This window comes from Anarrhichthys ocellatus, unplaced genomic scaffold (genome assembly GCF_004355925.1).
Source record: "Anarrhichthys ocellatus isolate YVR2014 unplaced genomic scaffold, GSC_Weel_1.0 scaffold5, whole genome shotgun sequence".
Lineage (NCBI taxonomy): Eukaryota > Metazoa > Chordata > Actinopteri > Perciformes > Anarhichadidae > Anarrhichthys > Anarrhichthys ocellatus.
In genome coordinates this window covers 3359929-3377510 of record NW_022280035.1, presented here as the reverse complement: position 1 = coordinate 3377510, position 17582 = coordinate 3359929, and the positions used below count along the sequence as shown (strand labels likewise).

At 44.2% G+C, this 17582-nt stretch overlaps 1 protein-coding gene across 5 annotated transcripts in view; it reads right to left on the bottom strand.

Moving 5' to 3' along the window:
- Window positions 1-17582, bottom strand: part of LOC116381886 (nuclear receptor coactivator 3-like) — a 51027-nt gene that overhangs the window by 17936 nt on the left and 15509 nt on the right. For all 5 annotated transcript variants that reach the window (XM_031844371.1, XM_031844370.1, XM_031844373.1 and 2 more), the window contains one exon: window positions 4827-4929. The gene's annotated coding sequence lies outside the window, so the exon portion shown is untranslated. The remainder of the gene's footprint in view (window positions 1-4826; window positions 4930-17582) is intronic.

Here is a 17582-nt window from a genome sequence, read left to right as displayed (position 1 = left end):
GAGGCAGAGGCCGAGGGAGCGAGCTGAGAGAAAGAGAGATAAAGGCATGTCAAAGAAAGATGGGGGGGAAGGGGGAACAGGTGAGAGGGGGGAGGAATCAGAGGAGGAGATGTAACATTCAGACTGTCTGGTGTGTGTTTTGCATGCATGTGTGATGCACAGAGTGGGCTGAAAGCTTCCAGTACCCCTCTTAACCTTCACAGCCAGAGCAGCTTTTTCATTCCATTGATTACATGGTTATCCTCTGACCAGAGCACGCCTCTCCTGCATAGTAAATCAGGCCAACGGCAGGGGAGAGAAGCCGGCCTGTTATTTAATCACCGCGCGCCATCATCGCCTGTTCCTTCTTGTGGGATCAGAGCTGCTCGCGAAAAACGTCTGATTGCGTTCCGTTTTAAATCTTCAGTCGTGCGCTCTTGGCTCGCGAAGAAGATCATATATCCGGCTCAAACAGGCAGCGAACACACCTTCTTATTGAGACAGAATCAATGTGAGGGCTTGCTTTCATGCATGTCTTCAAGACCATGGTGATACACAAGTGTATTCCCTTGCAAGACAACAACGGGGAATACTTGCTTCTGAAAGCGAGAGATGCTCTGAATACACGCCGATCCTCTTGCTCAATCCCTCCCGCTTTGCGTTTCTTTCAAATTTCTCTTTTAATCTCTCCCTTGAGTCCCACCCATCTGACTGTCTTGTTGCCATTGTCTGCTTGCCTACCTGCTTCTCTTCTTGCCTATCCTCCTGTCTACCTGCCTCCCCTGTCTGCCGCTCGTCGTTAGACAAAAACCCCCGCTTGCTGCTGTCTGATGAAACCAACCACGAGGGAGACGCGGTAAAAAGCAGAGAGGGGGAGGTACAAAGTCGAGGGGTTCAGAACTCGAAGAGCCAAGGCAAAGTGTTTGAGTGAAACTCCGTCTTTGCTCCTCCGACAATTCAGCCCGCCCGCCTGGCAGCCTATTGATGGAGTTCTCAAAGGGGGAGTTGCTCTAATTGCGGAGTGAATGAGGCGGCCCCAGAGAATGGTTGATTAGGAGGCTGCTGAATGCCCCAGGGAAATGGGTCACCTCCAGCCTGGCGCGGGCCGCCCGCTTTTCCAGTGCAGGGAGAAAGTCAATTACACGCCACAGGCAGTGTGGGGCCTGGTGGCAGAGAGGCAGCGAGGCTGTGGTGGGCACAATATAGCAGCAGGGGGCAGTGGGAATGAGAGGCATTAAAGAGGGAAATGGGAGAGGGTGACGGCAGTATGGCGGGCAGCAAGAAGGAGAGGGGAGATGGGCGTGAAGATGGCTTTTTAAGGGAGAAAGACCGACGTGTGATAGATGTGAGAAAAAGTAGAACGTAGTTTCTCTGCACCTGGGTTTGAATTGTAGCATTAAAAACAGTTGAATAGCAACTTCGGAAATTTAAAAAGCCTTGTTTGAGGTGGAAAAGTTGTTGAAAAGATGTAAAATAACAAAAAACAGGAGGAAAATACACAGATGCTGACAGAGGAGACAAATTATTTCACGAAAAAAGCAAACACCTTTACTCTTTGTATTTAAACACAAATAGATAAAAGGAATTGGCCATTTATAGCAGACGGTCACGGCACCATTCATGATCATTCAGCCAAGGCAGAAACAAATACATCACAGGCTCCTGATCAGCTGCACGTTCAATAAGTCTTTGGACTAAATCATATGGTTGAAGATGAGTCACAGGCATTAATCAGAGTCAACGGTAATGGTGGGAAGCTGTTAATCAGAGTGCTTATTAAGGAGCAGCTGCTTGTTGTGGCTCGGCCGGAGACGCACACAAAAAAATAAAAACAGAGACGGACAGAGAATTTAGCTCCCAGCACTGAGCCATCATGGGAGCGTCTTCTGTTCTGCTGCTGACATGCACAGGTGAGTGCACCCATGCAGGTAAACAGCTTTGGATCTTTCACACTAAGTTAGACCCGGTTCTCGACCCCGATCTCGACCTGAGCGATTTCAAGGGGTCTTCTGCTGACCCCCATATTTTCCAGGTCATTAGACCGGTGTGAAGGGAGGATCGCGAGGGTCAACAAGCGCTGTGGCATCACCTGGGGCGAAGCTGAACTCTTCAGGTCTGCTACAGGACAGCAGTCTGCCAGTGACCCTGAAGCCCAGTGGGAGACATCTTTTACATAAATGTTCCTCATGGCTTCATTTGTTCTTATGTTGTATGTAAAGCATTTTGCTGGACATTATTATGTTCCTCCATGCAGTCGCTATGTTTGTTTTTTATAAATGAGATACATGTGACATTTTTAACCTCTAGTATTTCTTTTTTTGTTTCATTTATTTTTTGGAAAATATCACAAAATTTTTTAGGGCAGAGAAAGAAAATTAAGTTTGCAAAGAGATTCTAACAATAACCCTGAACAAGTGTGTTGAACAAACATTCAATATTAACTGTTCATTCCATGGATTTCATGATTCATTTCCCATCAATCAGATGACGTTAGTTTTCTATAATTTGAAAACTGAAATAGTTCAGTTTTTAGTTTTTAGGAGGAAGTTTCTGCAGAGAGCTGAGAGTTTACCCGACACAACTTTACATATTAGTGAAGCGTCTGGAGGCAAATTCAACATGAGTTTGTAATTGCTTCCTTTGATGGATCCGTTTCCTCCTGTCTGTTTTCCAAAGCATACGATTCTGTGTTTGTCTCGTAAACCTATTTTTTAAAACAGTGTTTGTTTTATGTGTTTTACATGTATTTTCACATGTTATGTGTTTTAATTGTTATCTGAAACACTCTATTGCTGCTGTCTTGGCCAGGGCTCTATTAGAAGAGAGATGTTGGTTTGATAAAAGTACAATTAATTCTATAAGAACGGTACTTTTTCCACTCCGTGAACGTTTGTGATTTTTTTTTGCATACTTAACAACACTTCATAACACTGGTGAGTTAAAGTCATGGACTCTCGTGGAGCAGAATATAAATGGATGAACAGCATCTAAAAATCTGAAAGCAAAGAGAAGACAAAAAGGTTTCGGAAGACAAAGTGCAGAGACGGCAGACTTCCCACGACAGAGTGAGTCACAGCAGGAAAAAAGAAGAAGCCCAACGCAACAAACAAGAACGCGTCGGAAAGACTTACTGAGAGCAGGCGACGTGTGACCAGGGAAAATTAGCAAGAGCACTGTAGACTCGTCTTTAAATCGGTGTTGTACTAAGACAGATGTAAACCTGTGTCTGTGTACCAGCTAAGCATCATCAGAAACATCCAAGAACTTCACTTAGGCTTTAATTTAAACTCTGTTGAGCACGAGAGCGTCGAGGTTACAACAGCGGTTGGCTGAGAACGCTCATTTACCGTCTCTCAAACACAGAGAAGGCAGAACTGTGGCGCTGGCTGCCATGAAACTTCCTGTGTGTTTGTTTGAATAGCGTCTCCATTCTTTCTTTTTTTTTGGGGGGTGTGGGGGTGACAGAGTTAGCGGGGCAGGCTTACTCAAGCTGGGCGATGCAAATAGCCCCGCGGTCGCCTCCCCCGCCTACCTGCCAGCCTGCCAGCCGCTGTTTCATAATCTCTGTTGACAAAACAGAGGCACACAGCCCTGGTCTGGCCTCAGAAACTCACACCGGTGACATGACAGGAGCTGCTTCGCTTAGAGTGCTCTAAACCAGAGACCGTCGTGACTGCTGTATGAAGGACAAAGAAGAAAAGCTGATTCTGTCGATTCAAGTTGTTCTAACCCAGTACAGAACATTTTAGGAGGTTTGTTCCCTTCTGTAAATTCCCATTTCAGTGATTTCTTCTCATAGCGACAATGTTCCTCAAGATTCAAGAGAGCTTTATCGTCATCGTCTCTGAATGACTCTTACACTTCAGCGAGGAAGCAACTGCAACGTGTTTGTCAAAGATAAATATAACAACAAGGAAAGTACCACATATACAGAATGTAAAAAAGCATTATGACATTTACACTTCTAGATAAGGTAATCCTAGTTTTGTTAATATGGCCATCAGTTAATCATACTGTTTGTGAGCGACTTTGGCATGGTTGATGCCGAATGTGTCATCACGTTTCAGAACTTTTACTTCCTTACATTGACTCTTTGCGGAAGAATCCAGAAGTCCTTCATTGTCAATTCAATTCAATTCAATTCAATTGAGGAAGGACAATTCAATTCAATTGTCCATCCTCCTCCTCCTCCTCCTCTCTAATCTACCTCCTCATCATGTCCAGTATCTCCTCTGCCTGGAACTGGACTTCCCCTCCCCTCCTTTCCTACACAACCTCACAATCCCTGCTGCTTTCTGTGCAACTACAGCGTGCCTTCAAAAGCATGTGTGAGACTGCACGTGATCGAAAGAGCAGAGTGCGGTTTGGTTAAGTCTGGGCACATTTGAGTAAGTGTGTGTGTGTGTGTGTGTGTGTGTGTGTGTGTGTGTGTGTGTGTGCGCGTTGTTGTCACCTGCAGACAGGGGTAAAAGATTAATGCTCTCTTTCAGCCTCTGTGGCAGGTAGAGCACAAAGAATAATTTGATTTCTCCTCCTGTCTCCCTGCTGTCTTCCCACTCTTCATTTTCTCATCTGCCTGAAAATCACCCGCTCAACCCTCTTTGTTTTCCTCTTGTTACCACCACCACCTTTACTGCCTCGTTCCCCAAAAACTGTTCCACCTTCCAAAATCCAAACCTCAAAAACACAAAGACACCTCCATTTGCTTCAGAGAACACAAAGCGTTCTCCACGTTCAGGTCAGGAGGATGTTGCAAGAATGTGGTAACAACAAGAAACCGGCAAAACTGCTCAACCTAAACCCAGCAGGCCGTTACCATGCCAACCATATATGGGATGTTAGCCCACCTTGTGACGGCGCCCGAGATGATGGACGATCAGATCCCCTCTCACCTCTCGCTGGGGGGGGGGGGGGGGGTTCTATGGTCCTATGTGAGCTGGTCAATGGAGTCTGGAGAAAGAAGAACAGAAGAAGAAAAATAGAAAAGTTTAAGCTCAACGGTGCATGTTCGTTATAGCGTTATAGAGATATTTATGAATAACAAGCAGCATTATTAATTGGCGGCCTGAAGACACAAGCACAGGAAGCTGCATTAGCAGCTTAATGAGCAGGAGGAACTGTGAAGGAGGCCATGACTTTGCTGTGTGCTTTTGTCTACATTGCGGAGAAAACACTCCTGTGCATTTGCATTAACACACAGACCTCTCCCACAGCCAGAACAACCGCACACGCATACATACACGCACACACACGAAAAAGGGATGTTGAGACACAAGTTTTACAGGAAGCCAAACCATCGAAACCTAAAAGTGACGACGGCATGTGATCCACAATTCAGCCGGTCACTGACTGCAAAAGGTAAAAGAAAGTGCTGCTCCACTAAATGAGCACTCCTGATCGATACAATTGGATGTAAACGTCAGGCCTCTATTTGCAGATATCTCTCATGCTTTGTGGAGTCCGAGCAAGATTACAAAAACAGACCATTTGGCTAAATCACCGCTCTAATCCCAAAAGCACATAATAGGCTAATTTGTGTCCATTTAGATCCTGATAAGAAACAGTGTGTGTGTGTGTGTGTGTGTGTGTGTGTGTGTGCGCGCGTTATCCACGCTGAGTTGTTGTAGTAGCTCAAGTGTTCTGTCTGAACAATCATCAGAGTGTATCCCGTGGGGGTAAAGAGTGCGTAACCATGGAGAACGCTGGGCGTTTCCATGACACCCTGTCATCAGTGAAGCTCGCCGCCAGGATGTCTCATGTTCATCTGTCACTGTGTGTGTGTGTGTGTGTGTGTGTGTGTGTGAGATAGAGATAAACTGTAGGTTACTTTCCTTTTCGTTACCAGGATGTGTGTGAAAGCCCACGTTTACAACCAAATATCTGGACACACCTACATGAGCGTGCATGTGTGTGTGAGTCCGTGCATGGCTGACCTCATGCCCAGCGTGCCTATGTTGTGTATGTTTACGTGTGTGTGTGTGTGTGTTAGTGCGGCATTCACCGTCAGCGACCTGACCGCTGGCTGCACCCATGATTGGGAGCAGATGGGGGCTGTCGCCGTGTGTGTGTGTGTTAGGAGGAGGAGGAGGAGGAGCAGGAGGAGTGGGTGCTCTAGTTTAGGTGATGTATGGACTCTCACACACCAACAAAGAGCCTCCTTCAACCAATGTGTTTCCTATTAATTGAAAGGGGAGAAAAATAGAGCCAGACACTGACTGCTTAAGTGGGAATCATTTATAGCTCAGCTGCAACAAAAAGCAACTGGCTCCATTTTTTTTTAGGCAAAAGTTGAGGAGATTAAAACAAAAAAACAAAAATAGTTCTCCTCTTCACGCATGAGCCGGAACAAGAGAGCCTTCGTTGCGATCATTACGGCTCTTTGTGCTCACTGTGACACAGGCGTGAAAACCAGAGTGAATAAAGGAGCAGTTAACGGCATGTGGCATCGCTAATATCGGCGTAAAGCATTGAAAATAACAGCAGTGTGAATGAGCTGAAGATGCAGAGTCTATAGAGAAATGTGACAGTCCGCTCTCCTCTCAACACACGTCTGTAGTGCTCTTCAATTACTCGACGCCAGAGAACTAAACAACCTTTTACCGTATGGATGTTTGTGCGCTACATGCACTCGAGCAACACAATAAATATCTTACACCGCAGCAGCTTCCTCTTGTTAAAGCAACACACTCTAACAGGAGGCAATAAAGATGCAACCACAGTTCACATTTTACTGTGGATGCTCATACGGCGCCATTAACTTCATGAACTTGAACTGCTCAGTGTATCATCAACAGCAGAGAGGAGCTCATATCTTATCTCAACGACAATTCTGCATTTCAAAGCGGTACAAAAGCACAAAATGACGGTCAGAGATGCCGATGTAACTCAGTAGTCAGTTTTTTGTGACTTTTGAGAGATTTCTTCCTCTTTCCATGTAACGATATTGCAGAACTCGCAGATGATGATGATGAATCAATGTTTACTCGGCCTCTATTGCTCATTTAAAACTGGGGATTGTCAGACCTGTTTAAGCTGATAATTATTCAGCTTAATTTGTCCGCTTCACCCAAAACCAATGCAAAATCATGCTGTATGATAACAAACCAAGGGATCACCAGCACTGTGATATCCTGGAAAATATATAATTCCCTCGGGTTTCTTATAACTTCTTATTTCATTGATTTCTGATGTATGCCTGACGTTAAAATGATTCATAATCTTGCACCCTCTCCTCTTAGAGGAGGCCTGTCCTATTCTGGTTTAGAGCATCTAGAGGCTACTGGGTGCCGCAGTTCAGAAAGACAAACTTTGGTCAGTCTGCTTTCTCGGTTTAAACGGAGTTCCACCAACATTCGGAACTCTGGAAGCTTTGCAGTGTTTGAAACCAGCCTAAAGCTTTGGCTAAAGTCAGCACAAAAGTGTCACTGTCAATGATTGCCTTGTACAGTATTTATAGTAGTCATCATGCTGATTCTATTTACTATCTCACACTTTTATGTACTGTGTTGTTTTACGTAGAGCATTTATTATTTTGTCTACCTGCCCAGGGACAACAGATGCAAATTAGCTTCTCGCTAAATCTGGTGTTATTACTTTTAATTATGCGCTGTCCCTGCAAAAATAAACTTGCTGCACCTTCATTGAGCTCCTGTATTGTCTTTTAAAGTGTTTCTGTCACTTAATGCGAGTGCAGACGCGTGCTGAGCAGACACAGAATACGAAGGAAAGGACACTTTCGCACCTGTTAGTGATGAGTGTAAAGTTGCACACAGCTAAGAAACAGCCCTGATAAGATAAAGATGATATAACCACACACACACACATCCTCAACTGTAACACTCAGCTGAACCAGGAAGAAAACTGAGAGGAACATCTGTGTGAAAGAGAGAGAGAGACACCATGCATGTAGGAAGCTAATCAGCCAGCATGTGATGTTTCTCAGGATCCATTCAGGTATTGGACGAACGGACACAAAGACTCGATACCTACGACAGAATAGTATCCTACCTGGACGCTATCAGAAGGAGGATAAGTGGGCGTTCAGATCAAACAACAACAAAAAAAAAGCCCTGCATTTAAAGGCAAGGGACTCCAAGTTCATGACCACAGGCTTTTATCAGAGGCAAAAACACTGCGCGGTGGTTTATAAATCTATGAGGCAAGATTTAAAACACATTTGATTTCTTTCTTTGCTGCGATTGTAAGATAAACAGTTGCCAGGTGAGGTTGTGTTGCAGCTAAATTCGAGCAAAGGACCCATGAAGACCATTAAAATACGAACAAAAAGAACAACCAATATCGGTGAAGATAAAACATTGTGCAACCTTTTTGTTTTTTTAGGTTGTCGACCAGCTGTGTGCAAAACTGGATGGTAAGAAAGGCTTTGTCAGCCGGGAACGCTGCTGCAACCAAAACCAAATACGGCACTTTAAATCCAGTTTACAATCCTGTTACTGAAACCAAATCCCTTCGAATCCATTATCAAATCTGATTGAGTTTAGCTTGCACCATTTGCAATTAACTAAAGTTGTAAATAACTCAAACTTAAAGAAAACCATTATAGCTCATTGCCGTTATATCGTATCAGTGCACATGTCGGCCAATGAGTAAAAAGAAACTGCAGCACAGAAATGCCAAACTATATTTAAGGTTCTATAGAAACAGTGTCTCTATTACTGTTCATGGAATATGCTTATATGTGTATTGTTTTAAAAATAAATGAGTCATTCTTTTAAAAATGTTTAACCGCCAAATATCTGCCTCAAAAGAATCTCAGTTGGTGTCTGGATATTTTGCCAAACAGGATCAAAAACCAGCCTGCTAAAATGAGTGTTATTTGCGTATTCTTAAACACACCCATTCAAAAACAAATCATTCATGTTCAGCCAAAGGATCTGCGTCTTTAAGAGACGTCTTCAGTCGACTGATCGGCAAAATGAAATTCAAGCACATCCACTAGTTGTTTCTTTGTGAGCTTTAATCTCCTCCCCGTCTTCACCCCCTTTTTCTTACGGTCTCGTTTTTTTTTTATAGCAGGATTTTTCTCTCCATGTGTCCGTCTCCTCTAATGACTGTGAATGAGGGAAATTGTGTCCGCTGGCCAGAATAGCACAGTGAACAACGCATAAAAGTACATTGTGTGTAAGTGTGTGTACTCTGGGAAACTCTGCCCCCCACCCCCTGCACCAACAAATCCAGCACTGGAGCACAATGGGTGCCAAGCCACATCTTGGCACCTCGCCTCCCCTTAAACAAATCAGGCCACAGAGGCTAATAAAAAAACTCTGAGTCCAAAGCTCTCCTCCTCAGACGAGGGGGTACCAAAGAGGGGAGTCGTTCTCCTCTCCCCGGCTCCGTCTGAAATGAAGTTGTACAAGACGGAGAGCTGCTTTTCAACTCGGACAAAAAGTGCCGGTCTCCATCATCATCAAACCCGCTTTTCTTTGCTGTTAAATAGCACTTTGATGTTATATTGTTATTAACTAGCCTCGCTTCAAATTTCAGTTTTTTGTTTTTTTTTAAAAACACTCATTGAAAACAAATAGCTTCTTAGTTCAGTGACAAAGTGAGTGTGAACTTTCCATCTTAAGACCAATTACCGCTATCATAGCACACAGCCGGCTGCTTCAAACTTCACACTTCAGAGAGGGATAAGAGGGGGTGGAGGATGAAGAGAGGCAGAGGGAAAGCGTCTGGCTCAGGGCGGAAATAGGCCAGTCGGGTCTAAAACTAAAACTCATCCAGCCATCCAGGGTGTGCCTGCTGTAGGCTGCCATCAAAGTTGCATTTACATATTCAAAAAAGGAAACAGCCGCTTGCATGACTCATCCTTTCCAAAAAAAGGTAGAGGAAACCAAACTCACGGCCCACTGCACCACGCTACAGAAGTAAAAGCTCACAACAATGGATCCGCAGCCACACGAGCAGCGAAGTAAACTCTCAGAAAGGACAAACCATAAAAAGAAATGAAACAAAAATCATTGTGTTAGGGTTTTTTTGTTTTTTAATAATAGCTCAAGGCCACTTTAAAATGACTTTACGGTGCAACATCTGTTTTGAGTACAAGCAGACACTCAATGTAATAAAACAGGCAATTTTTCTTCTCTTAGAATTCACAGAGTATCGAATACTGTAAGACAATGTTTGACGATCAAAACAATGAGGGGATCACTGCGCACACTGGTCCTCAACAGTGCTTTATTTCTCTTTATTTTCCTATTTCTCTAGATGACCTTAGCCGACTACTGTTGAAAAGACAAAACGTGTGCTACCTAACTGGGCTTTGTGAGTCTGTCAAGCTCATTTATTCCAGTGATTTAGTCCAATATGGGGAAAATACGTACGTTCAGGATTACAACTGAGACCTGCACACTGTGGTGGCCATGCTTAGTCCATACATTTACTTGAAGGAGTGCAGTGTTGGAGTTAGTGTGTGTCTGTCAGTCTGTGAGTCCACCCCTTTGGTCAAGACTGACCAATGTAATGCTATATGGAAAGCAATATCAGAGCAGAGCTAAAAGTTAACGCTACCATTTGCGTGGAGCGTTTCCGTTTCTTATCACCACTTGGCTGGTGGCCGTTAAAATCATATATTGGGAAATAGCTGTAAACTGCATATTGCATGCTTTCATTATCAGTTCCATCACTGGTGAGAACTGACCTAAATATGAGCTAAACTTTTAAAAATAGAATGTAAAGCTTGAGAAACAGCTTCTCTTTCTACCTTCGCGTAGCGGCCATGGCGTCAGCGCCATCACTTATTCTGAGGTGTCCTGAAATAGAAATAAAAGGACTCGCAAGAGGAAACACCAGTCCGCTTCACATGGTGGCGTTCTTCAGCTCCACTTTGTCCATATATACATATACTGATATAGACTGATGGGTGACATATTAATAAAGGAAAAACCAACCTAAAAAAAAGTCCAAAAGCCAACAGAACAGTGCGAGTGTTGAAAACATTCATTGACTTTGCACCTTGAACGAAGGTGGCTGCATTTGATACGTTCTCCATTCATAACGTTACATAATCTATGTTTTCTTATTTCTTATTCCTCTTCGTCAAAGCTGCAATAAAAGTGCAGAGTTCAACAAGGTTAACGTTGACTCTGTAAATTAGTGTTTAGACAGCCAGGTATTGTGTCCTCATGCGACAGATGAGAGTCTCCATGTTACTTTGATGAACTTCCTCCTTTAAAGAGAGCTGCACTGCATCACAGAAAACAAGGGACGGCAGAGGTCATTAAACTGAATGCATGTTCTCATCAACAGCTCCTGCGACCCCGTCCACCTGCCGAACATGCGAGTAGAGACGGGACGGACGTTTACTTGTATGTGAAGTGATGAAAGTAATGTTGCTGAGCAGACATGCAGGCCGGATAAGATAAGGACAGTAAACCACACATGTCCTCGTCGGCCTCCTTCAGCTGAACTGGGAAGCAAAAAACAACCGCACGAGGACTCATTTTGTGTGAAGAAATCTCAGGGTCAGAACGCGCGCAACATGTATCAAACTCGCAGTCTTAACACGCCTGCTTAGTCAGGCAGAGACCTGGGTTGAATAAAAAACGCCTCACTGGGAGCCATCATGCAGGAGCTGTACATTATCATAACATAGGGGAACATTTCTGCGAGGCAATTAACTGCGGACCGAGAGGCAAGGCTGTCATATCTGAGAGCGATGAATGACTGGAGCTTTGGTTAATACTTAAAACATTCTTGTCATCACAAAGAGTGAATTACCTCGTTACAGGCCACATGGGGTAGAGAAAGAAATGCAGCGGGATCGCAGGAAAACAGTTGTCACCTTCTTTTAGTAACTGGTTGAGAAAGGAATTACAAATGAGGGGAAAGCAGAGGCACAATGAGGCCATGCAGGCTGAGGGTGGACTTCTGGACTGTTCGGGCCTAATTAGTGTAACAGGTCAATCAATAAGACACGCCTCCTCCATCACTAACCCCGCCTCTGATTGACATTGTGCTGCCATGGCTACAAATTGCAGAAAACGCTGATATACCTGTTTGACAACCTCCAGACGATACAATAATAAGAGATACGTCGTGTATTACTATAAATGTGATGATCACACATGGGTAAATGGACACAAGAACTACACCGTTGTCTCGAGGATTTGAAATTGTAAGTATTAATGCATGGACTAGGTGTATATTTCAATTTGAACTATGTAGTTCTGAAGATTATTGGCAGAATATTAAGTTCTGCTCCACTCAAAAATGCATTTAGCTTATTGTTACTTCACTTGGAAGTTGGACCTTCACTCTGCAGAGAGATTTATGTGCAAAGTTCATTTTGTTGTAAGTTTCTCATGTGCTCAAAGAAGATTCCGGATTTTTCGATGAGACAGAGGCAGTAGATGCACTTTAAACCTTTGTCTGGAGAGGATCTTTAAAGAAAATGTTGCTTTCTTTGGGGAAATTTAACAAACTGCACTCTTTGCGTTTGTTTTGAATGTTTCTGCATATTTGTTTAGAGCACTTTGAACTGCTTTCTATGCATAAAAAGGAGACAACACCAATACAAATCTCTTTTGTTGCACACATTTGTACAGCAATAAGTGATTGATGAAAGAAACGGAGCTTTTCAGCTCTTAAAAAAAGCGTAAACAGCATTAGCGGTGAGTTTTCTCTGCATTGCATTATGGGCGACTGAGGCTGCTGCTAAAGAGATTTAATACTTAATGGAACATCTCAATACTTCTTGTCTGACTCACTGAGAGAGAAGACAAATAATGGGTCTCGTTAAGTCTTCGCTTTGTCATTCTGTGGGACTGACAACCAGCTGATGAACATTTAAATAATCAAAATATTGAATCCAATAAAAACTCCAATAAACTGAACTGGAAATATCTCATCATCTCATTGTGCTGTTACAGTAACTTTAAAACCCATGCACTCATAAAGCTGCAAAACATTAAAATAAACTATCAGACACATTATCCCTTTATTGTTATTATAATTACTGTTATCATTATTACTATTTAATAATCTCTTTAATAATACTCAAGGATGATCACGTTGAATCGCCAGAGTAAACTATGACAACCTCACAAAGGTTGTATGCAGTGGTGCACTTTTGAGGTATTTTATCCATTTAATGCTTCCTTACACTCGCGCTCAAATACATTTATGAGGTAAATATTGTGTTTGTTACTGTAAAGCAACGAGTGACTTAGCAGATGACGATTGTACATGAAAGAAATATGATAAGCTTATTAAATGATGCGTTTTTAAAGATTAGACTTGCCGACATCAATAAATAAATCTATGAATCAGTTACATTTAGCTCCACATTAACTTGCATTAATAGTGAAATCATGTTAACCCCTTAAATTAATCAGTAATAATAATCCAGAATATAACACTCGGCAGGGCAATTATTCTGCAGAATGAGTACTTTTACTTTTTAAGTCGACAGTTGATGGGTGACAGTGATGTAAGATTGAAAGCTCGATTGAAAAAAATAAAAAAAATAAACTAAAAAAGGAGAGCGTAGTTGGTGTTAAAGAACTGTATGTCATTGTTAAGGTGTTTTTCTCTAAAAAAAAAGAAAAAAAAGAATTGCGTGCAGATAAAAGTCAAGCTCTTCACTGCTCTTCACTGCCAGGAGAAAGAGCACTGCTTTTGCTGATGCACGCGTGTGATGATGAGTGAGTGTGTTAGGAGTGTGTGAGACTTTCAGTGGGAATGGAACATAATTGGCTCACAATAACCCATCAGTGAGGTCTTAGCGAGAGAACACCATCTTCTCCTCCACCTCTACTTTCCTCATCGCCTCCTTCCTTGCGCTTTCGTTCTCCGCGGTGACAGCGAGGAAGCAGATTCACCACTTATAACCCCCCCCCCCCTTTCCTGTCCCCCTCCTCCCTCTATTTATTTGCTCAGAATCCAAAAACTGCACAGCACAGGGAAAAAATGATGGGGGTGGAGGAAGAAGATAGAAAAAGAGAGTGAGGGAGGTAGATGCACAAACATACACACTGCAGATTCAGCTGCACACATGTGGTCGGGACGCGCGTGCGCACACACACACACACACACACACACACACACACTCCAGGGGGAGCATCTAAATCACATTAGGGGCCTGCCTGACATCCATCACTCCCACGGACACGAGCACATGCCGGAGAGGCAGGGAAGCTGCCTGGCAACATGCATAACCACCCACAAACAAACACGGTCACAGAGCAGCCGACACACCTTGAAACCAGAACGACAGCGCGCGGGAGAAAAGCGATCCCCTCCCTGCACACAATATTCCCCAATCAGAAAAATCAACTCGCATTCACTTGCACGCACATCACTGTCAGCACGCATCAGCACGCATCAGCCGTACGTTTGGGGCTCCTCTCATTCGCCTCTGTGCTCTGCTGCTTCTGCAAACTTGCATTATCAGAGAAAATCAACACAATGGGGGGGAAAACAAACCATAGTTGCTTTCAATATTTAAAGAGGAAGCAGCGAAGCAGAGTGACATCTTGAGAAATCTTTTTTCTTTTCCGTCGGTATCAATCCTTATTCCCATTAGAGGGGGATGGGGCCCTTATCTAACTGTGTGTTTGTGTGTAGACCCAAACATAGTTGGGGAGCCTCGTATCTTGAAGATGGTGCGGGTGGATGCATTGTGTGTGTGTGTTATCTAAAGGGCTGCCTTGAGTGACGTAATTGGCTGGAAGGATGTAGGGGGAGGAAAAAAGGAGCCGGCTTTGAGAGGCAGGACAAACTTGATGTGCGCTCTATACATTACGGCACCATATGGTGCCCACTGTGCAGCAGGAGCAGGCAGAGCCCCACAGCGCAGCCCTCATCCACTCATCTATCGAGCCGGTCTCTCAGCTCCCACTGCTCTCCCTCCCTCTCCGTCTTGTTAACTCAATAACATCCACAGCCTCCTCTCTTAAGTCACTGTGTTTTTTTTTATTTTTCACTGGCAGAGAAAGCCAAGAAAAAAAAAGCCTTCTTTCTTCCTCCTCCTGCTTCCTCTCATCGCAGACGACCGGCTCTGGCTCTCGTCTCCTCCACACCTTTCCCCGCCGGATGCTGTGCGCTCATCGTAGAGCTTAATCCGAACCAAAAAGGATTATTTCAATCGCATTAGAATCTGAAAACTGACGGCCCTCTCCGTATGTGCCATCTCGTTGATGACAGGCATCAGGCTATATTTACACATGCACATGTGCAGCACGAGAGGGGGAAGACAATTATAACTTCTACATCATTACTAGATTAGTGAGGTCCAAGTTTTATTTTTATTTTTTATTATTACGCATCTGCTGATACCAAGTACGATACAATCATTATATTTACTTAAAAGACAGCGGTAGACTACCAACACTGACATACCTGATTCTTCACAAGCTACTTGGATCCTAATAATCAAGATCTGATGCATAAAGCAACTCCTGAAACTGACGTGACTCAAACTACTGAGAGAAGAAGAATCCCTTTTATTGGAGTTGTTGGGACAAGAAAAAGTCCACTCGTAACTGAAGCATTCAAATCAGGTGTCACTTAAGGGCCCATTAACAGCAAGCAACGTCTTCTGTGCCTTCATGGCTGGGTTGGAAAGCTCTGGGTCGGCGGTTACGTTATTGACCATCTTCAATAGCTGGCCAGCTACTTTGCGCTCGTTGACGTAGATGACGTTAAGTAGCACTGAGAACTGGCTAACGACATTCATTTTAAGGAACAGAACGGGGCGAAACAAAAACATACGATTGATTGACACTTCACTGCGTCACTGGAACGACCAGCTCAACTTTAATCTTTTAAACCCAAGTGTCAGGCATCGGTTTTTAGCTTCATGTCACCGGCTTCCACTGAAGAAAATGACTTGTAGCCTGTTGCAGTGTTGCATTAGAGCATGTGAACCAATACAACAGCCAAGTAAAATGTTGGCTTGCTGACGTGACGCACCACTGGTAACGCTTGTCATTTTAAACTTGACCGTGACAGTCAGCTGCTGCTGCCTGAATGTTCTGTGCTCTGAGCTTTGCTGGGACAGAGAGAGGCTAACAGATTTGTTAGCGTTGTGGCTACGCTCATCGAATCCATGCGTTATTGCAACCTCACTGTCAGAACTCAGAGGTGGGCCGAAATCATTTTTTTAAACATTTACACAATCGGATTAAAACTCAGCAGAGTTCAGTAAAGAGGGGATCAGATTTTGATCACTTTAGTTTAGCGGATAACGATCCGTTAAAGCCCGGGATCGGCCCCGATACCGATACTTCGACTCGAGACGTCTCTCCACGAGATCATCAACTTGTGAACAGCAGGTACAGTTACAGTAGACGGTACTCCAACGCGCTCTGTAGTAGTAGAAAAATGTGCTAATGGACAAAAGCATGCAGCCGCAAGCCCGCGTGTCTACGATCATGCACGCGGCATGAAAGCAGCGAGCGAGAGGGCTGCTCTTTTAGTTTGCTCATGAAATCATTTAATATCGGCCACACACACATAAACACCCCCCCCCCAAGCCGTCTGATGTGTAATGAGAGAAACCATTAGCAGTAAAAATGGGCTCTCTCCGCCCTGCCGCTCAGCAGATCTTAGTCAGAGCCACGGTTACATGTCTATTTATACATTCACTCCTCTTTAGATTTTCTTCCTCTCCAACAGGGAACAGTTTGTGCGGCGCACAGTCAAGAAGGCTGCATTCCTCCTGCCCTTCTCTCCCCGTGTCTTCTCCTTCTATACTGCTCCTCTCCCTCTGTCTGTCTCCACTCCCATCCCCCCCTCCTCCACTGGCTTTCTCCTCCCTCTCTCTATACCCTTCCCCCAGCTCTTTCCTGCTCTGTGCCTCCCTCTCTGCCTCCCTCCGTCTCATCCGGCTATACATGCAGCAAGGCACAAATTCATGGGGGGGGAGAGAGAGAGACAGCGCAGGAGAGCTGGAGATAGAAGAGGGAGGGGGACGGGGACGGATAGATGGTTTGAGAGCAAAACAAGAGCGAATGACAGACAGGGAATGAAAGGGTGAGACAGAGAGCGAGACAGGGGGGAAGAGAGAGGAGGAGGAGGGGACGGGTGGGTTGGTGGGAGAGCAGCGAGGAGGAGGGAGAAGCTCACTCTCGCTACAGCGATGGGCGTTCCTCTCCCGGTTCCTGCTAGGTCAAAAGTTTACCGTGGTTTTAATTTCACCTTTCCGCAACCAATCAGAACGCGTCTCCAGCTGCTGGAGGAACTTTGACCCACTCAGAGAATCTGACTGTAAAGATCTGAAGCTCGCCTCTGCTTCTCCACCAACTCTCTTGTTTTTTTTCCCACCTTTTTTAAAGCTGCATATTTATTCGTCCTTCATCACAGAGGACACAAAAAAGAAAAAAAAGAAACGTGGTTGTTGCTGATCTAAGGGGATAGTGAAAAAAGGAGGGGGGGGGGGAATACAGGCTTTATTGTTTCGGGTATTTAGCATTTCGGTACTTTTCCTCTGCTTTCCAAAACAAATGCCGGCACGTGAGTCGAAAACCACAAGATCAACAGCCTCGTCCTCGAGAATGAACGGTGGACGTCACGGCACTGACACACGAGTCCACAGTCCGTGTTAACTTCACTTGATCAAACCAGCATACACATAAATACTC